The following is a 22,375-nucleotide window of genomic DNA, read 5'->3' as shown; positions in this document are numbered from 1 at the left end:
ACTGAAGTAAAAATAACTACTCCTTATCAAATGCTTTCGGCACTACACTAAGAATTTTGCATGGATTAGCTCATTTAAGCTTATGTAAGGAGAACTGTTATTGTGTCCGTTTTATCAATGAGAGAACTGAAGCACAGAAAGGTTAAGAAACATATAAGGTCACACAGTAAGAAAGAGGCAGAGTCAGGATTGACATCCAATTATTCTTATTCCAGACCTCAATAATTCAAATATTCTGCTGCATGAAAGACCAAATAATCCATTATGGAAGGTGATATGTTCTATAACAGATTTTCAAGCTCAGACTGAAAGCACAAAGGAAGGGTTCAGGGAAAACTTTATAGAGAAATCTCTTTCCCCCCCAGTATCTTGATGAAGGAGTGGTACTTTGACAGACGGTGATGGATGAGAGGTGTCTAAAAGTAGGAAATTATCTGAGCAAAGACAGAGGGCAGAAGAAGGCACCTTGGGATGCTTGGGAAACTGCAGGTAAGCAGTCCAACGTGACTGCATGTGGGCTGTTTGTGTGAGATAGGCAAGAAAGGAGAGGTAGTTGGGATTTAAATTTCAGATGAAGAACTTTGAAACAGAAAGTGGGGAGGGTATGTGGCATTTCTCTCACTGTTGGTCATAATTAACATTAAAACGCATGCACAAGCTCTAGAATTGATTTGGTCCACTCTGCTTAGGAGGGACAAAGGGAGAAATCTATCTCAAAGGCGGAAATTAAATGACTTTAGAGGTTATTAAATCTGCTCTGGGCTTCAAAAGCAAGACTTCCGAACTGGGATTCTGGACTCATGGATGGACTCCAGGGGCCCTAGAATTTCAGGAAATTATGGGCAAATTTTGTGTTGCGTGAACATGTGTATTTCTTGTCTAGGGAGATGGTCCATAAAGACGCATCACTTTCTCTAAGCATTTATTGTCAAATAATATTGCAAACCACTGCTCTAAGAAGAAAAAGTCAGCAGCCATCTCGCTGGGGCCTTGCCTGGAGCCAGGAACTGGAGCCAATGGACTGTCCTGAAGCTTTGAAATTCCACAGAAGTCAAAACTGAGAGTTTGCGTTCCTCGCAGACAAGCAAAACTTTCCACAGAAATATCATCACCGTGCATCAGCAGAAGCCTGCCTTGTGTCAGCCTCCACCCCAGAATTGCAGGTTATCTTGGTTAGCAGTACCAACTGGAAAGGTATTAGGTAAGACAAATCTCAGTGTGAAAGTGTCAGTAGAAACTGGGTCACTTTTGATATTCTGTCCTTACAGGTGGACAAGGGTAATAGGAAGCTGCAATTTCCAAGCAGATGAGAGCTGTCTGGAAGGAATTCTACTATTGTACTTTTAACCCAACCCACCAGAGTCACTCAGCAGCAAAACTGGCTAGACAGTGAGGCAACTTGTGGGCAAGGCCTGTGAGAAAATCCTTGATTGCTTCCTGTTTGTCAAGTCATTTCAAAGCTTGCCCAGCAGGCTTTGCCATCAGTGACACCAGCTGAGGTGACTGAGGGTGGGAAGGCAGAAGCGCCAGTGATGAAAATGAGGTTTCCAGGCAAATCCTTTGATTTGCAGAAATAGTTGTGGTTTAGCATTCGTGGTGTGTTTTGCTTGATACTCTGATAAAAAGAAACAGAGTCCTGTGTATTAGTCAGGATCAGGACCATCTGCAGGTGATAGAAAACAGTGGTTAACAGTAGTGGCTTAACCATGATAGCAATGTGTGTATCTCATGTAAACCAAATCTGGGTTTGAGCAATCTGGGACTGGTTTGGCAACCTCATGATCAGCAGGGACTGTGGCTCCCTCTTTAGCTTGTTCCTCCACCAAATCTATTCATGATCTAAGATGGCTCTTCAACCTCTCCACCTGGAGGAAGGAGAAGGGAAAGAAGGAGCCTCCTTTCTTTGAGGACACTTCGTCAGAAGATTCATGTTGCAGTTCTGTTTACATTCATTGTCTGGAACACATTGGCTACAACTAGAGTTAAAGATGATTGGAATATAGTCTTCAGTGGACATCCAAGTGTCCAGCAAAACATTGGGGGTCTTGTCTCTCTCACACACACACACACGCAGGCACACACACAAACACACACACACACACAACTGGATGTCTCTGTACACTGCGTCCTCTCAGTAAAGATAGAATGTCTTGATGCCATTTGATAACTCTATAGAGACCTTAGCAAGCCTGGATCCTCTTTTATTTACTTAGGTGATTTAGTTCTCCTCCTGCCAGTGGGCACATTTATATAGATAGCATCCTTTATTTTTGTTTGTAGGAATGTGAGAAGCAAGATTTTTCCTTCCTTCCTCCCTCCCTCCCTCCCTCCCTCTCTCCGTTCCTCATTGATTCATTCATTCATGTATCAATATTGTCATGGCGGAGATGGTCAACTGTCTACCACATTTATGCTTCCCATTCAACGTGTAGCATTGTTCCTGGGAAGTGGTTGTCTAGCCAGGAGCCAGATGTCTCTGCCTCCAACATCAAGATGGGCCCATCTGACCAACTTTTGCCAATGGAATGTGAGCAGAGGTGATACATTTCTTCTGTAAGGAGGTGGTTAAAAAACAGGCATGCTTTCTTCATCCCCTATTTTCCTATCTGCCTCTGGAAGCAAGGGACCCTGAGGCCTAGCAGATAGCAGAGCCACCTGTGGAAGGAGCCTGGGACCAGAATCACCCCAGGGGAAGCTGCCCACAAATATCCACATTGAACTGCTATATAAACAAGAAATAAACCAACTGATTTCAAGTCCAAGGCTCTTTCTTCTACGCCAGGCTTCTTCTTAAATATCACTTTAGAAGGAATTGCCAAACTTAAATTGCCAAAAGGGGAAAACAGCCCAAGTATCAGCTTAAGTTTTTGGTATGACGGTGCTCAGCAGTTAGCCTACTCTAATACAACACTAGATTGGGAGCTCAGCTCTCACATCAGATAGAACTAGATTCAAATGCCACTTGCAGTACTTACCAGCTGTGAGATTTCAGGTAATTTCTATTAGTCTCTGAATAATAATCTATCTTTCCTAATTTATATAATGTGGCTTAATAATACCACATACAATATATATATGAGAAGCTGGCACCTAGTAAATGTTTCATACCGGTTAGTTCTTCTTATTATAATTACATATGGTTGGACTTCTCCTTTTTTATTTTAATAGAGTAGCTTTTGCTAATTTAGGGAATAATAAAAAAGTTGGGGCTCTCTCACTTTGTTCTTCTCTTGCACCCTCCAGGTCTGGGTCTCTCTGCCGATGGTCATCATGATTGTGTACAGCAGTTGTCTCCTTCTCCAGCCACTCTGTGGTAGGCAGAATAATGTCCCCCAAAGATGTCCATGTCCTAATTCCTGGAGCCTATAAATATGTTACCTTATATAACAAAAGGAATTTTGCAGCTGTAAATAACTTAAGGATCTATAAATGGGGGAGATTACCATGTATTACCAAAGTGGGCACCATGTAATCACAAGGGTCCTTAAAAGATAGGATAGGGAGACAAAGATTCAGAGAAGTAGATATGATAATGGAAAAGTAGGAGATATGATGTTGGAGTAATTTGATTACTGGCTTAAAAGCTAAAAAAAAAGACCACAAGCCAATGAATGTGGGCAGCCTCTAGAAGCTGGAAAAGGCAAGGGATGGATTCTCCCCCAGAACCTTTAGAAGGTACATGGTCCTGCCAAATCCTTGATGTTAGCCCAGCAAGACATGCATCCGATGATCTTACAGAATTGTACATAATAAACTTATATTATTTGTCATTAAGTTTGTGGTAATTTGTTATAGCAGCAATAGGAAGCTGATACCCACTATTCCTAACATGCTGTGTTGCAATGTGCATGTGAAGCTTTTTACTGAAGGGAGAGGGAAAAATCTCAGAAAGGAATCACAGGGTAAGAACAAAGGCAGAGATGCTGGCTAGCATGAACTTTCCCTTGCACCACACAAGGAAAGGTAGTTCAAGACTTGGGCTTTCACAAGGCAGATGTCATCACCCTTCCTGGAATGCTCCTCAACTCCTGGTCAGGCTCTCGTTCTCTGTCTTGTGTCTTAGATACTTCATTTTCCACCCCTGCCTGCCACAACCCTGCCATTGCAAGCTGTGAGCCTGCCAAATCCGAGAATAGATAAGAACATGTCTCCTATTTCCTCATTGGCAGGGCTCTGGCTTTGAACTTGAGCAATAGTGGACCCCATACTTATAGTGAGAGCCCTGGCAGGTTCCTGCCCTTCCCACCCCCAGACCAGCAGCAACATAGGCCCACACAGACCAAAACATTTTCTTCATCCCAAAAGGAGACTCTGTACCCATTAAGTAGTCACTCCCCACTTTCTTCTTCCTCCAGGCCCTGGCAACCACCATCTGCTTTCTGTCTTTATGGGTTTACTTTTTTTGGACATTTCATATAAATTGAATAACACAATATATGGCCTTCTGTATTTGGCTTTTTTCATTTAGCATAATGTTTTCGAAGTTTATTCATATTATAGAATATTTTCATGCCTAAATAATATTCCATTGTATGGATATATATTTTGTTTATTCATTTATAATAAATGAATTATTTATTCTCTCAGTGGATACTTGGGTTGTTTTCCCCTTTTGGCAATTGTGAATAATGCTTCTATGAACATTTGTGTATGAGTATTTGTTTGAATGACTCTTTCATTTCTGCATGGACCTGTGTTTTCATATCTCTTGGGTATATTCCTAAGAGTGGAATTACTGGGTCACCCTGGCTTTGGATAGCTGCTTATTTTGTTATCAAAGATAAGTGGCTCAAGTTCCACTAACTTATTTATTTTCAGGATCATCTCCAGGTGGAAAGTGTTCATGGGAGGTGCCGATTCCACCACCATATTGCTATTATCAAGCACATTATCCCATGGCCATCTTCGTGGCTGAAACCATCGGGTGTGCTAAATCAGTGGTTACTGGAGTGAGGGCCCTAGGCTGTATCAGAACCCAAGACACCTTCCATCAACTTCTGACACATTAAATGGGTTACTTATGTGTTCATTATTTTAACTCCCTCAAAGACTATGTAAGTTTCACAAGAACAGGGGTTTGATATGTTTGTGTACTTCTGTATCCCTAGTGCCTATGACAGTGCCTGGAACATTTTATGGTGAATGAACAAATGAACATTTGTAAGATCTGATCATCAATGTTCTCTGATTCCATATCCTGTCTCTTCTTGATTGCCCAACCCTAGTAGCTGGGCATGATAGCCTGATTGGCGGGGGGGGGGGGGGGGGTATCAGGTTCATATCCATGAACGCCAGTTAAATGGCACCTTTGTGTTCGTTTTTCCTTTCAAGAATCAAAAGTATCCTGGCAACATTCAGAGTAGATATATTTTTCTCTCTTTGAAGATGAAGAAAATGATAATCAAAGACATTAATTTGTACCAATGACTCAGCTAGTAGGTAGTAGCAAAGGAAGGTAAGAGTGATGTATTAGTTACCTAGGAATGCCATAACAAATTACCAAAAACTGGGTAGGTTTAAAGAACAGAAATTTATTCTTTAATCATTATAGAGGCCAAAAGTCTAAAATTACAGTGTCAACAGGGCCATGTTCTCTCTGAAGGCTCTAGAGGAGAATCCTTCCTTGCCTCTTCCAGCTTCTGGTGTCTCCAAGCTGTCTTGGCTGTGGCGGCATAGCTCCAGTTACAGACTCTGGTTTCACACCGTCTTCTTCCCTGTGTCTTTGTGTGTCCTTTTCTATCTCTCATAAGGACACTCACCATCAGATTAGAGACAACCCTAATCCAGGATGATTTAATTTCATTATCTTAAACTAATTTTTCTGCAAAGACCCTTATTCCAAGTAAGTTCACATTCTGAGGTTCAGGTGGAAATATCTTTTGGAGGTCACCGTTCAGCTCACTACAGGTGGGCATCCCAGTGAAAATGTCTCATTGGGCCTCTGATCTGTACTCCAAGGCGTGTCTACATAGCACTGGTTCCATGGATGGTAGCAGATATTATGAAAAAGGGGGTTGCAGGTAAATGAGTTTGGAAAATCTGATTTACATGAAAATAGGCAGGAATTTTTACTGCAGGACTTCTCAGGCTCTTTAAAGTCCATTGTAGAGCTTCATGAAGGAAAAATCATGGTGTATACTCTAACTTTCTTTGCTTTGGAAATCCTTTTAAAAAGGTCTAATGAAGAACAATGGAGTTGTCACAGAGGGAGGCTTCCTGGAATACTCATGGGAAGTGTTGCTCCCCTCATTCCCTTACTTTTTTTTATGGAGTAGGGTGGGGAGGACTTCATTCCCAGGGGATGTTCCATTTGAAATGATACAAATCACCCTAGCGAGGCTAAGTCAAATGGCATGGAAAAGAAAGAAAATATAATGGGCAAGGTATTCTTTATTTAGTAAATCTCTAAATAAATAAACTCCACCAATTGCCTAAGTATCCTGTATGATTGTCATAGTAATCATGCATCGCCTAATAGACCATATTGGAAATGTCAAGATATATGCTGGGATCAAGTCCCAGTAAGAATCTAATTGCCTAAGTGCACACAGATGGAGATTTTTTAAAGAGTTTTGGAGCTACAAAAGGGTCTTAGAAATATTTCTTCTAACCCAGTAATTTTACAGATAAGGAAACAGAGACCCAGAGAGACAAAATAGTACAAAATAAAATCTGCTCAGAGTGATACAATTAGTGGCAGGGCTAGTTCTGGGACTTATATCAACTGATTTCAAGTCCAAGGCTCTTTCTTCTACCCCAGGATTCTTTTAAAATATCACTTTAGAAGGAAAAACTTTTACATTGATGATTCCCTAGAAATTCCCTAGGAATTTTCTTATAACTAAATTTTTTGCCGAAAGTCCTTTTGTCCAAACTATTGATTTTGGAAAATATTTCTAACATTTACTAATCTACTTTCCTGTCTTCCTTTAAGTGGAGTGCAATAGATAAAATTTATTTTTTCTTTAATTATGCATGATTTCACCGTGGCTTAGGTCTGTTGTGTGACCATCAGCTACTATCTCACATCTGACCACAGACTAAGTATAGATACAAACTGTATAGGAAGGAGATTAGCAATGTTTATAAAAGGTGTCAAACTCTCACGGACTTTCTTCTGACATTTTAAGTATATGTGTGGGGAATACTATGAACAAGAATAAGGCAACTGAAGATTTAAAAGTATCAGAAAAGATATTCTGATAGAAGCAATTGGTCTACTTTTCAATAAAAGTGGTTGCATGCGCCCTTTATGGCATTTGTGCAATAAGTGAGCCAACATTTTTTATAGGGTGTTGGGTTGAATGTTCAGTGACCTTGTGATATGCCCTAGAAATAAAAATATGAGCTTGTTTAATAGCTACTGGGTAAGATTTTTGTAGATTTTAATAAGCTACAAGTGAGGTCTTAGAGAGGCTGCTGTCAGATAGGAGCTTTGCTGTTTTTTTTGAAAAGGTAATTTTCCTAAAGGTCAAAGGCATGAGAGTAAATGAATAACTTTCCCTGGATGCAGCTAGGAGAAGCCAGGTTGAGCAGAACTCTTATGCCCACCAAGGGGTCTTGGAAGGTAAGACTGAGATGTGACTTAGAGGCAAATAGCTGACATTCTTTCATCCCTAGAGTAGAGAGGTCATTTCACTGCTGTTGGCCTCTGAAAATTGGGACTAGGGTCCATGATTTCAGGCGATAATTGTTTTGTGGATCCTTTCTAGGAACAAGGAGGGACTTCTGATTATAGCAACTTATTGTCTGAAAAGGCAGACCATGATGAACTGGCCTAAGAAAGGCTTAGGGTGGTGCAAAGATATGGAGTTGCCCCCTGACCTTCAGATTCACCACACATGGAGGGTCTGCACATGGCATATACCAAGGCCCTCAGTCCATATCCTCCCTGCTGCCTTGGGCCACTTGTGACAATTTGACTCTCAAATCATCTCCAATTTCCTCTCCTGACGTCTGTGATTTGTTTCTTTCTCCAAAAGCAGGGAAACCATCCACTGATTAAGTGGCCTGGATTCTTAGACTAAAGGGAACTGGGGGTTTACGTGTTTCTATCTCAGGGTCTTTGACCTTTCTGTCTATTATGTTCTTCTTACAGGTGTCAGCATGAATGTCACTTCCTCAGCATGAATGTCACTTCCTCCCTGACCCCCTAGATGTCCCACAGCATCTCCTGGCATTCACACTTTATCTCATTACCCTGATTCATTTTCTTTAGGTTCTGATCTCTAACGGAAATAATTTTGGTTATGTATTTCCTTATGTGTGGTTGGCTCTGACTTCTTCCATTAGACTGGCAGGCAGAGATTCTATATCCCAGAGCACTCAGTACCACCTACCACAGATTCAAGGGGAGGGGTGTCTATGGACTTCAGGTTAAGAATTCCTGTTCTAGAATATATCACTGAAGCTTGGTTCACCCTTTTAACTCTAGCACATAAGACACAGTAAATACTCTTTACATATTTGTGGAAGGATGGATGGAAAGGAGGCAGGAAGGAACAAAGCGGGGGAGCGGCATTCTTCTTTGTGTCTGATACTGTTCTCAGAACAAGCTTGCCAATGAATGAATGGATGGATGGATGGATGGATGGATCCTCCAGGCAGGGCAGTGATAAATGAGAGTAGTCCCTTCCTCCACCAGCTCTAATAGCGATTGTATCTTGGGTGAGGTCTGTTGTATACTGTGAAAACCCATTGAGTAACTCCCCCTTAGCTGACCAGAATGTGTACTTGAATGATGAAATGAAATGCCTCTTTGGCTGACAGAGACAACCCCCACACTGTAGTTTATCAGGTAGGATGGATCAATGCTCTGAGATTTCTATCAGACCAGTTTTCCCCTTGGGCTGCCATGGGCTTCCTTTCTCATCAGCAAGATCAGAGCTTTTGTGGGCTATTGGCCTTTACCGTGACAGCACTTCTTGTGGGAACCAGCCTCACCATCCTCACCTGCCCTTGTCGAGCTGGAGTCATATGTAAGACATCCAAGGGTCCTACTTGGTGGGAAGACAAGACCCATGGGATAGCTGGTTCACTAAGAATCTGGCTCTATCATGTGACAGATTATCTCAGGTGCTCATGAATATCAACTGGAGAGATCAGTGCTAGGCGGATTATTGTGCTCATGGTGCCTTACAAGTCAGCAGTCACTGACAGGACTTAAATGAAAACTCAGTGCTAGTAGAGACAAAATCTAATTCATTATTCAGTGCTTCACAAAAAAATTCCTAATATGTCAGCTGTGCAGATGCCAACATGCATCTATTGGTATCAGACACTTAAACTTTTGGAATGCCTTCTAAGATATTTAAGGATAAATGAATGTTCATGAAAGTGCTATAAAAAAGAAGGATCTATTTCTGAATAGGGGAAAGATAAATAGCTTGGGAAAATAAATAGCCACTAAAGGTGGCTGTAAAAACTAGAGGTTATGCATGGACCTGCTTTATTGTAATGGTACAGAGGGGTCCATCTTTCTAGGTTATCATGCAGGTCAAATAGGAAACAGGCTCTGGTGTTCTCCACCCACCTTACCCCAAAGCTGATCGACTTGCTTAACATGATTCAAAGTGGTAACTAATTAAGCCTTCCTTGGGCCACAGCACCCTGCAAGTAATGCTTTGGAGCCAGCCTTGCTTGTCCATCTATATAATCATCTAATTATCTTTCCTCTCTTTAGGTTTGTGAGGTATGTGCTTTATCAGATAAGATAGTCAAGGTCATGGAATATAGATTAAGTGATGGAAGAAAATGGATTTCTCTTCTTCTTGAACTCCATAAAATTCCCAGCCTATTTTGCAAATGTGGCCCTCAGTGGACTTGTGGGTTCAGGATTCTCTCTAATTGCTTTTTCTCCTCCATAAAGGGTCATTTGTCTCCTGTTTAATGATTTCTCTAAATCTGTGATGCCCATTAGAATCACCTGGGAGTGATTTTTTTTTTAAAATTTTAAAATGAAAGAATATATTTTAATTGATTTCAGAGAAGAAGGGAGAGGGAGAGAGAGAGAGAAGCAGCAATGATGAGAATCATTGATTGGCTGCCTCCTGCACGCCCCCTGCTGGGGATTGAGCCTGCAACCCAGGCATGTGCCCTTGACCTGCCCTTGACCGGAATCGAACCTGGGAGCTTTGGTGAGCCAAACCAGCTAGGCAGAGTGATTTTTTTTTTTTTTAAAGCACATTTGCCTGGGCCCCACTCCAGGAGTTTATTAAAGCTCCCCATGTGATTGCATTGAACAACCACTTCTCCAAATCCCCACCAACTACTCACAATGACTTTTGTGCAGATCTCTATAGATGGCTCACAGTTCACTCCCCTTGTTCAAAAGAAATGAGCAGCTGTTCAAACCAGATGAGATGAGAAAGATTACATTTTTACCAGAAATCTTATTAATCCCAGATTATGTTATCTAAAATCTGCTCAGCACTGCTGTACTGTTCTGAACTTCCTGACCTGTTTGTTGCCATGGTGGGCATTCAAGCCTTTTTTGGTTTTGTTTTGCTTTGTTTTATTAATCCTAACCTGAGGTTTTTTTCCTCCATTGATTTTTAGAGAGCGTGGAAGGGAGGGAGGAAGTAGGGAGAGAGAGAGAGAAACATCAGTGTGAGAGAGACACATCTGTTGATTGCCTCCTACACTCACCCGGGGTCAAACCTGTGGTGGGCAGACCCTCACTCTAACCACGGAGCAACACCAGCCAGGGTGACATTCAAGCTTTTTGACCCTGTTTCTACCCTGTTATGTTTCTCTCATATGGCCTCTGTGGCTGGAGATCATCTTGCTTCTGTCAACTTTGCATTCAATTAGTTCAGAGGAAATGTATATGAGCCTTGGTGTTTCCCCTTAAGGATGGCATGGTTCTAGCTTTTATTGACTTGGCAAAGGATTCTATGTCTACAAATAAGAAACATATGACCACAGGTCTATAGTTTAAAAATAAGGTCAAGGTGGGAAGAGTGGAATTCTATAATCTAGCAAAGTTGAGCCCTATTTGGATAACCAGAACTCCATTTAGCAAAATACAAGTTTTCAGTTGGATTAAATCTTGTGGGGTCTCAAGCAATAATTTGAAAAGTGAAATTGTGTCCTTTTGGGGGTATTTTAAGTAGTGATTAAAATGGGCAGTGGAAAACCTTCCCACCTGGTATCAGATTTAGGGAACATGGAGTTTTTTTCTTCACTTAAGGCTAGTTTTTCCATTTTGTTTGCATTAAATTTTATATACTTGGGTTTTTTTTTTGTTCTTACAATTTTATAAGGGCTATAAACAAGGAATTTATAGCTCTTTTTGCCCCATATACAATTTAAGAAAATAACAACACTGAAGCATTCATGAGAATTATGCCCCACATAATGACTATTGCTGGGCCACAGAAGTCTGCATGGACCTTCCTGGTGGCCAAAACGAAAAGAAAGAGAAACTTGGATTAACTAAAGATTCATTGCATTAACTCAGCACAAGTTTTGTAGGCAGTAATACATGAACAAAATTTCCCCCAAGGAGTACCTATAAAATCATATTGTGCAGTAGAAAGTCAGTATTTATAACAACATCCCATGATCACCAAAACAGAGAGTTTACACCGTTATTTCAATAGCATCCTTTCATGCAAGACACAGAGTACATGTCAATTAAAATAACTTCGTGGTGGACCAAAGCAAAATGAACAACTAATTAAAACAAAATTATAACTGATTCATGTGAAATCTTTATGAATTTTTATCCAATCGTAATTTCTATATATTCACAAATTCCTATACAAATTTGAAATATTAATGTTTTATTTTCCTGCATTTGGGCCCACAACTGTAACTAAAGAAATAAGGTTGCCTCTTCTCCCTATCTCTGTGCTAAAGAGAAAAAGCAACTGCTTCTCTGTCATTCTAGCTTCCTCTTAATATCTGAAAAAATAAGTATTTAACTTATGTGGGACCTACTCCTTCAGAATTAAAATATATGGGGTTTTCAGGAAATCACTTCTGTTTATATGTGTACTGTCAAAAAAGAGACTGAAAATCATTTACAGGCATGTGGGGATGGAGGAACTTCCAGCAGTCATGCCTGAAATTAGAACCACCTCAAAATAAGCATGCTCTTTATACAGGCTTCTGGTTTGTTTTTCCTGTGGCCAATATTTTTTTCTTTTACTATCTCTACGTTTTATGACTATTTCCCTTTTTTCATGTTTATAGTTTGTGGTTTATTATTTGTTCCTCTCTTGTTTTTAACCTATGTGTAATAATTCCCCAACCAAATGACTGTTTGCAGCTAGAAGTATAATTCTGTTCAAATGACTAGAATCTCCAGTGTTTCTCCTGTCTAATGATCTTTGTTTATGACATCATGCCATGATAATAATTCTCACTGTGTATGCCCCATAATGATCCATTTACACAAGTAAACATATTCACTGATAACAGATGACTAAGAACACTTCCTATAACCAGACAAGGGCAAATTGAACCATAAGTATATAAATAGATAAATTGATATTCATATTTTAATTTGGAGATAATTTGTAAGAATTTTTTTCAACCCTCATCCGAGGATATTTTTCCACTGATTTTTAGAGGAAGTGGAGGTGAGAGAGGAGGGGAAGATAGAGAGAGACAGAGACAGAGACACAGAGAGAGAAACATTGATGTGAGAGAGACACATTGATTGTTTGCCTGCCACACGCACCCCGACCAAGGCTAGAGATCAAGCCTGCAACCAAGGTATGTGCCTTTGACTGGGAATCCAACCCATGACCCTTCAGTCCATGGGCTAACACTCTAACCATTGAGCACACTGGCTAGGGCTGTAAGAATATTTTTCAATAACACCAAAATACATGCTACTAATATCTACACTCCTGCCTTAATTAAGGACATCATCCTGGTGTCCTCATCTCTGCCACAGTAACAAAAATTAAGCCAAAAATTAAGGACATCATCCTGGTGTCCTCATCTCTGTCACAGTAACAACCCATTGATCAAGCCCTACTCTTATACAGGCTTCTGGGTTTGTTTTTCCTGTGGCCAATATTTTTTTCGTTTATTTTTTTAGTTTTACACCCTAAATAACTCTGCCCTTTGCTTCTCTGTTCTTCCTGCTATTATCCTAGTTCAGGCTCCCATCATCTCTCATCCATATTATCTCCACTGCCTTCTAATTCTTCTCCATAATTTTTCTTATGCCCTCCAAGAAATCCTGCTTGCCTCGGGGCCTTTTCTCATTCCATTGCCCATCCTTCTTTCTCCCCACTGTACTTTAGCCTCCTCCGTTCTGCTCTAGTCGTACTGTATTTCTTTCTGTTCCTTGAACCGGCCACATGGTCTCTCACTTCTGACTTTCACATAATCTCCTCTCCATCTTTTCCTATAGGTTTCAACTAGAGTGTTGTGCCTCAAAGGGGAAGAGAGGCCAAATTGGGGAACTGGAGAAATAGAGACCCATGTTGGAGAAGTGACAATATACTTATTTCCCTTCATCCCTTCAAAGAAATCATTTGAATTGCTTGCCAGTGCTTTTTGTGCATGTGATCCCCTCCCCGTCTCTCTTTCCAGGGGAGACAGCTTGAAGAGGTGAATGAGGGGACAGCTCACAGCAGTGTTACTCTAGCCTCAAAGGTACTCTTCAGCAGCTGCTGGATAGTGAGTAGGCAGGAGTGAAGGTGGGACACATCCAATGTCCTATTGTTGAGTAATATGACTCTACGCTATCAAAATCAGTAATTAAAGCAAAGAGCAATAATGGGTTGGCAAAAACACGGAGGCAGCAATGACAAGGGAGACAAGAGAATAGGATGTTTGGGAAAAGGTTAACAGTGCCTGGGGCATTGACCTAGAACAGAGCAGTCTTTTCAGGCTTGCTTTATTTTATCACCTCACAAAACCAGAACTAAAGGAACTAGCACTAGTTTTAAAACACAGAATTTTAATCTGGGGTCAAGGAAAGGGCTTGGAGAGGTAGTAGCTTTGAATCTCCTACAATTATGTGCAAAATTACATGTGCACACCTTCCTAAGGAGAGGCTCCCTAGTTACCACTGAATTGCATACCAAATGCTCATAAGAAAATGGTTAAGAATCACTGACTTCAAAATTAAAGCCAGTTAGAAATCAGTCTTTGATACTCCTGCCTAAGGAAATAGTGAAAAAGTGGGGAAAAGAGGGAACTAGGAATCTTGTCAATAAGAAACTGAAATAATCAGTCCGTCCTTACACTATTGTCATCACTTAAAAGTAGTGACATCCAGTCACAGGATGATGAAGTGTTGTTTATAGCTGTTTAGAAAAGTAAAAATGGCTTCCTTTTATATTATTCAATAGAAAATGGTGACCAATTATTCTCAGTCTTTATAGCAAACAAAAACAATAATAAAATAGGGCACCACACTGTAAAAGAACAAGTTCAAATTAGACCAGTGGTTCTGTCCCCCAGGGAATATTAGGCATTTGGTCAGCTCAACAGGGGAAGGGGATGCTAATGGCAACGAGTGAGTAGAGGCCTGGGAAACTGCTAAGCATCCTATAATGCACAGAACTGCCCTTACAAAAAAAAATTATCCAGTCCAAATGTCACCAGAACTGAGATTGAGAAACCCTGAATTAGAATACATGAAAACTTCCTGGCTATGAAGAGTACCAATGATTGAAATAGGTATCTTTGGGGATTGTACAATTTCTTTCTATGAGGTTTTGAATGATTAGGAACCTCATTCCTACCTGGCAAAGCACCATCATTTTCTACAGAGGTGCAGGTGCAATCTGTGAAGATGAAATTGCCATGAGAAAGCAGACCAGATGTTTTTCAATTTCATGTCCTCCTGGTTACTGGTGTGCAGCAGGCACCTAATAAATGTTGCAGAATGAATGAATATCCTGTGAATTTTTCTATTACAAACGACTTGCCACTATTTCAACTGCCTTTAGGGTCAAATGCCTTTGGAAGGACACTTATATTTCATCAAGTCGAAATTGTAGAAGGAGCATTTTCTCATTCCATTGAGATTTTGCTTCCCAGCAAGTGCTGTCAGTTTGGCTCAAATAAATTCATACTAATTCTCTCTAAAAAATAAAAAATTAAATTGTAGGGAAATTTAGATAAGAAGGCAATCACTTGGCCTGAAATTTAGCCAGACTGGTGTTGAGAGCCTGCTGGGAAGTAGCAGCAATCCTTAAAAATGTATCCTCCATATACGCCTCTCCAAGAACCAGTTTGGAGTGGGCTCAGCCCCATTTGGGGAGGAGAGCTGTCACCTTCCTGGGCACCAGTACCAAAGTGAGTCATGGGTTGTGTGGGGATCCTTGTCCTTTAGCTATAGCAATAGAGCTGGGCTTGGGTGGCAGACATAGCTCTGGTTGCCCTTTGGAGGCATAAGAAAGAAAGTGGTTTGAAATATCTGTAACAGTCCCCCATTCACACTGAAATATTGTGTTAAGTGAGAAGGGGGAAATAGAAAATCAGGTCAGCACCTATAAAGAATCACAAGTCAATGAATACAATAATATTCTACTTGTAAAATACTGCCGTTTAAGGGAAAATATATAATTGGAGTTTAATAAGCTGACTTATTAGGATTTACATTCATGGACACAATTTGTAAATTTATGAACATGGTCTGCATAAAATCCTTAACGTTAACCTTTAGTAGGTTGGAGACATGCAATAGATGCCCATCTTATTCTTAATGAATGATTAGCATTTTATACTGTTATAGACATTCTACAGAGTCATGGTTCTGAATTTTTAAATTAGCAATTAGTCATCTACTGGATGTTCAGTGCAAGAATAGTACTCAGAGGTGTGTTTTCCTAAGTCAGACTGATTAAGCCGCTAATTATAGTGCTAGCTGTTGCAGCTCTGGTCCCCAAGCTTAAAGATAGCCATAATAGTTAGACATGGCTATATTTGGCAGTGTTTTGCTATAGCTGCATTACAGGGATATGAGTTATAGTCTTTGCTCATTAGTGGTGAAGGGAATGAAAAGTGTGCTTGCATTAGTCTGTACTCTGTAAAAACAAATGTATAGTCAGATGTGCACGATCAGGTTTTCTTCAGGAAAATCAAATGAATGCAAGGCGCTACCTCTTCTGAAGAACTTGAGCATGAGATACAAAGCTGACCTTTTCAATGGATATGAATTATTTTTTAGGTATATTTCATCTGAACTAAAGGTAAATCTTCTTTCTTCCACCCACTCAATGATACACAGCACCACCAAAACAAAGCTTGAAGGTTATGGTGTCCCTTTGCTTGTTCAAACACTGTGACCATAAATAATTCTTCCATACTTGAAGCACAGATCCCAAAGCCTAACTCCATGTTCCCCGAGAGACTGAAGGCTCAGAACAGCCCTAGATAAGTCTTTTAGTTTTCAAGTTATGAGTTCTGAAATAATAATAAAAAAATTTAACCGAGTCAAGTTTTCCTAAAAGAAAGATGAAAGTCCCAAACCTCATCTCAAATGGTTCTGTGCTTATGCATTCCCTGGGAAGAATCCTGAGTCGTCAGGGTGAGCAGATAAGTGCTGTCACAATAAATTCAGAAATAAATTAAGTAAAAACATAAATGCAGAGTATGACAGGGATTGTTTTAAAATGGAGAGCAATTGCCCTAGCCTGTTTTGCTTAGTGAATAGAATGTCAGCCTGTGGACTAAAAGGTCCCGGGTTCGATTCCCGGGTTCAATTCCAGTCAGTTGCAGGGTCCTCCCTGGCCTGGGCCTTGGTCAGGGTGCGTGCAGGAAGCAATCAATCAATGTGTTTCTCTCACATCAATGTTTCTCTCTGTCTTTCCCTCTCTCTTCCACTCTCTAAAAATCAATAGAAAAATACCCTTGGGTGAGGAGTAATAAAAATAATTATAAAAAAATAAAATGGAGAGCAATTTCCCTGGAATTGGGCCTTTAATGGAATCAGGCTCAACAAGTCCAAGTTTTGCCTCTTACTGGCTCATCCAGAAAGACCATTTTCTGTTCCAGATTTGTTTACTCTGTGATTAGTGTGGAAAATCCAAATTCAGGTGTACTGATTCATGAAGGTTACAGGAAACGTAATGATTTTATTGGCAGTAAAAAGAGAATCATATTAAAACAGAGCCCTCATTATATTTTGAATAACAATAACAACAAAAATTGATGACTAAGTGATCAAAGTTAATCACTAAACTATTAACTGGGAACAAAGTTAATCACTAAGAACAGACAAACTAACATCATGTGCCTCCTGATATGATGTACCAAGAAAGATACAACACTACTACTTTGATTTTCCTGACAAAAATGCATAATCTTGAAGCAACATAAGGCAAACCCAATCTATGGGATATTCTACAATATAACTTGTTTGTACACTTCATAACTATCAAGGTTAAATATTATAATGAAAAGCTAAGAAACTGTTCCAGATTAAAGAGCACTAATGAAACATGAAAACTAATGCAACACATTGTAATATAGGATTAGATGGACTGGGAAATATCAAGTAGTTAGAAAATATATTATTAGATAATTGATGAAAATATATATGGAAGATACTCCACATTTTATATTATCAGGGAAATGCAAATTAAGGCAACAGTCCAAATCCAGAACACTGACAACACTAAATGCTGGCCAGGATGTGGAGTAACACCTACTCTCACACATTGTTGACAGAAATGCAAAATGGTACAGCCACTTTGGTGAGCAGTTTGGTGGTTTCTTATGAAATTAAATATACTCTTACCATACAATCGAGCAATCATGCTCCTTCATATTTACCCAAAGAGTTGAAAACTTATGTCTACACAAAACCTGCAAAAGGATGTTTATAACAGCTTTATTCATAATTGCCAAAACTCAGAGGCAACCAAGATATCCTTCAGTAGGGGAATGGGTAAATAAACTGTGTCCAGAAAACGGAATAATATTCAGCACTAAAAAGAAATGAGCAATCAAGTCACAAAAAGAAAGGAAAGAACCTTAAATTCATATTACTAAGTGAAATAAGCTAATCTGAAAAGGCTACATATGGTATAATTTCAACTATATGACATATTGGAAAAGGTAAAACCATGGAGACAAAAAAATCAGTGGTTGCCAGGAATGGAGGTGGGGAGAGATGAATAGGCGTAGCACAGAGGATTTTGGGGGCAGTGAAAGTATTTTGTAGCTCAGCCGGGATGGCTCACTGGTTGAGCATCAACCTATGAACCAGGAGGTCACGGTTCAATTCTGTCAAGGCACATGCCCTGATTGTGGGCTCAATCCCTAGTAGGGTGTGTGCAGGAGGCAGCTGATCAATGATTCTTATCATTGATGCTTCTATCTCTCCCTCTCCCTTCCTCTCTGAAATCAATAAAAATATATTTAAAAAATATTTTGTATATTATATTGATAGACATATGTCATTATACATTTTACAAGCCCATAGAATGTACAACCCCAAGAGTGAAATCTAAGGAAAACAATGGACTTGTGATTATTGTGTCAATGTAGGTTCGTCCTTGGTGAAAAACAAATTACCATTTTGGCGCGTGATGTTAGTAATGGGGGAAGCTATACATGTGTGGTAGCAGAGGGTATGTGGGAAATCTCTGTACTTTCCTCTCAATTTTGTTGTAAACCTAAAACTGCTATAAAAATAAAGTATTAGAAAAAGAACATGGATTGCGGACAATAGTATTTTATCAGGTTAAATTTCTTTGTTTTTAGGAAAAACACACTCAATTATTTAGTAAAGGAACACAGTGTCTTCAAACTTACTATAAAATAATTTAGGGAAGTAAAGAAAAATCATAGGTAAAACCAGAAATTGAAATAGAAATTTGTATATTTATAGAAACGTGCATGGATAACAAATGGAGGAAAATGGAAAGTGTAGGCAATTGGTGAATTTGTATAAAAGGTATGCAGGAATTCCTTGTACTCTTATTGCAAATAAAAGTTATTTTATAATATAAAAGGCCTCCATTTATTGAGCATCTACTATGTGAAGTTATGTTCTGGATGTTATACATACATTACCTCATGTAATTCCCACAATTGATATATGGGGTAGGATTGTTTACAGAGGAGGAAACTGAGGCCCAGAGAAATGAAGTGATTGTTAAGTGACAAAGAGGCATGGTCTCATCCTGGGTTGTCCAATGCCAAACCTGGGTTTTGGCCACTGTGCACTCCTGTTTCTCCATGAGAGGCATATTTTTATACTTATGCATGCTGGTTACCACCCAGACCATTCTAAAGCAAATTCTAAGTTGACTCTAATATATTTTGCAAAAGCCTGCCTCTACACAGCCAAGTGCACTGAAGTTACTTCCAGGGACTGATCCCCAAGCCGCAAATCTCCATCCTCCTCAGCCGATACCCTCTCACCAAAGCCCCATGACCAGCCGTCCCTTTTGATGCTCTGATTCTCTGTTTTCCTTGGTATTCTCCTAAGTCCGCACTCCTTTCTGATGCTCACTGAACCCCCAGCGATGTCCTTCTCTTTCACTTAAGTAAAAGTTGCCTCCAACCTTAGGATGCTGCTGCCCCCGTATCCCCCTCCAACAAAGGTGTTTATTGTCCCGTTTCTCATGCGATTCATGTTCTTGTGAGGATTGGTCTTTTCCAATTGCCCAAGTATTATGAATTGAATTGGGTCCATTCAAAAGGTATGTTGAAGTTCTAACCCCCCAGTATCTCAGAACGTGACCTTATTTGGAAATGCGTCATTGCATTAGTTAAGATAAGATGAAGTCATACGGGAGTAGGGTGGTCCTAAATCCAATAGATCCGGTGTTCTTATAAGAAGGTGATGTAAAAAACACACAAGTAGAGAGAACAGCATGGATGATGGAGGCAGAGACTATAATGATGCATCTGTAAGCCAAGAAATGCCAAGGACTGCCAGTGGCAGCCAGAAGCTAGGAGAGCAGTATGGAACAGATTCTCCCTCAAGAGTCTGCAGAAGGAACCTACTCTGCTGAAACCTGGATTTCAGACTTCCAGCTTTGAGAACTGTGAGAGAATCAGTTTCTGTTGTTTTAAACCACTCAGTTTATGGTAATTTGTTATGGCAGCTGTAGGAAACTAATACACCTAGGCTGTTTCCAACTCTTTTTACACCAACTGGTAAAAATCCCTGTTCTTTTAACATGATGAATTGGGAAGGGAGCGAGCCTTCATAAAGAGAGTTTCCTTCTTTAAAAAAACATGTTCTTATTGATTTTTAGAGGGAGAGAAGAGGAAGAAGGAGAGAAAGAAACATCGATGAGAGAGAACCATCAGTCGGCTGCCTCCTGCATGCCCCTTACTGGGATTGAGCCTCCAATGGCATATGCCTTGACCAAGAATCGAACCAGCAACTTCTTGGTGCACAGGACAACACTCAACCAATTGAGCAACACCAGCCAGGGCCAGGAAGATACTTTCTAAAATCCCTAAATATGGATGGTTGGTTCTCCTTCTGAAATATAAGATGTGAAGGTTTTTAAGAAAGGCACAACTCTCTACTGCTTTGGGTTGTACACAAGTTTTTCAGGAAAAGAATGACCTAAGTCTTCTCCCAGTGGAGTCCAGGAAAGATGGAAAGTTAGTATAGGGAGAGGCAGCCATGCTATATCTGATGGCACCAGTCCTTTGCTGGGTTAGAAAGAGCCACCACCAACTGAGGGTCCTTCAGCCTGAAGGAGAGAAAGATGATTACCTGATACCCTCTCAAGAGGGTCATAGGCTGAGGCCAGTAACGTCAGGCACTGCCATGGGTATAAGCATGTTGACCCTACCAGCAGTTTAAATGGTTATCAAGCACCTAATATATATAAACAGTGTCTGGGGTTTGAACCTACACAAAACTTATGCTGTTTCCTGCATATAGTATGAATTATTGCACCTTATGCATTTTATGAATTATTATACTCAACATATAGTATGTGTTATTGCATACTTCAGCCACATGTGCCGATTTTCTCCTTTAAATTATATTTTCCAAAATTTGGTGTCTTTCTTCAAACACATCACGTATATTCAGGCATCTGTGTGTATGTGGTCTCCTCTGCCTGAAATGTCTGTTTTCCTCTGCTGGAAATGTGTGTGTTGTTCCAGGTTTTGGCCCATCGCAGCACATAGTATGTGTTTAGGAAATGTTTATGGAATGTGTGAGTGAATTACTCTTTCATCCCCAAACGGAGTTATTTCCTTCTCTGTGTTGAGAACCTCTGTGTGCATCAGTCGTTCCCTTATGTTGCCCATTATCTCTCTACCTCTGCCATTCTTCTTTTTTTGTTGTTGTCACCACCATATCAAATTTATTTTTCCAATGGCACTACTATAGCTGGAGGTGCTTAAGGTGACACCGCACAAGATTTCCTGCCTTGTAGTTTCCCTCCAGAGAAATGTCTATTTGCTTGTTCCTTCCCCCTTTCTGGGAGAAAATCCAGTATGGGCCATTTACCCAAATAAACCTTTTTAATGCGTTTATTGAAAAATATTTTTTGGACATTTGAGTTTCTGAATAAATGGGGGGGGGAAAAGTGTTGGTTGTCCCATCCCCTCTACCACCCCGACCCCCACCGGCCTAATACGTCCTTGCTGCGAGGCCATTTCTGTTGTCTCTGAGATCTTAAAATACACGTTGAAAGACATGGCATCATGTGTTCCCGCTGCATTGCGCGGGCTGGGCCCCAGACACCTGTCGGGTGGGTGGGGCATCTCTGTGCATCCACAGTCTCGCGAGAGGTCGCGAGGCGCCGGCGAGGCTCCTCGCTGTGGTGGGCCGTGGGCAGGCACAGGCGTTGCGGTGTCCCACGCAGCAGGGGCTGCGGGGAGAGCGGCCTACAGTCTGTCCAGGAAGTCGTCTGGGGCTGGGCTGCCTTCCCTCAGGACTTTGCGATCAGGCTGGGGTGGCTGCTGGTGTCAGGAGCCTCAGGCCGCCTCTCCCCGCGCGGTGAGACGGGCCTGGGGGAGGCCTGGCGCGCGTGGGCCTCCGGGTGCCAGTGAAGCGGGAGGACCCGCTGCCGGACGGGCAGGCTTCACCACCAACACCGGGCGTGGACCTCCGGGAACTCTGCCGGGACGCGGCCCCGCTTCCCGTTCAGGACACCGTAGATGCCGCGGACCCTTGTTACAGACGCTGGGTCTCCGCAAATGGATGGCACCAGGAGCTGGGCACCAGGAGCCGGCGGCCCTCGGCATCCGGGGATGACTTTCCTGGCGTCCGCGTGCTGCGTCCCCTTTGCCGACACCCGCGGGCACGCGCCGCCTGTCCTCACACAGCGCCCCGTCTTCCGTGGCCCACAGACGCCCGCCTCCGTGCTGTCCATGGGCTCCCTGAGGTGCTGCACACGCTTGGTGATAGCGGGGAGGACGTCGGGGCTGGTGGACCCACGGCACCAGATCTTGCGGGCCTCGGCCAGGTCCC

General features: G+C 41.1%; 1 long non-coding RNA gene across 1 annotated transcript in view; it reads left to right on the top strand.

Annotated features, from left to right (window-relative positions):
• Window positions 1-2,776, top strand: part of LOC307111344 — a 54,595-nt gene extending 51,819 nt beyond the window's left edge. Inside the window, exon 3 of the long non-coding RNA XR_013814542.1 lies at window positions 884-2,776. This is a non-coding gene — a long non-coding RNA (uncharacterized lncRNA). The remainder of the gene's footprint in view (window positions 1-883) is intronic.
• Window positions 2,777-22,375: the final 19,599 nt, after the last annotated feature.

The sequence above is a fragment of the Cnephaeus nilssonii genome (genome assembly GCF_951640355.1).
Source record: "Cnephaeus nilssonii genome assembly, chromosome: 14".
Classification (NCBI taxonomy): domain Eukaryota; kingdom Metazoa; phylum Chordata; class Mammalia; order Chiroptera; family Vespertilionidae; genus Cnephaeus; species Cnephaeus nilssonii.
This window is presented reverse-complemented; position numbering and strand designations above follow the sequence as displayed.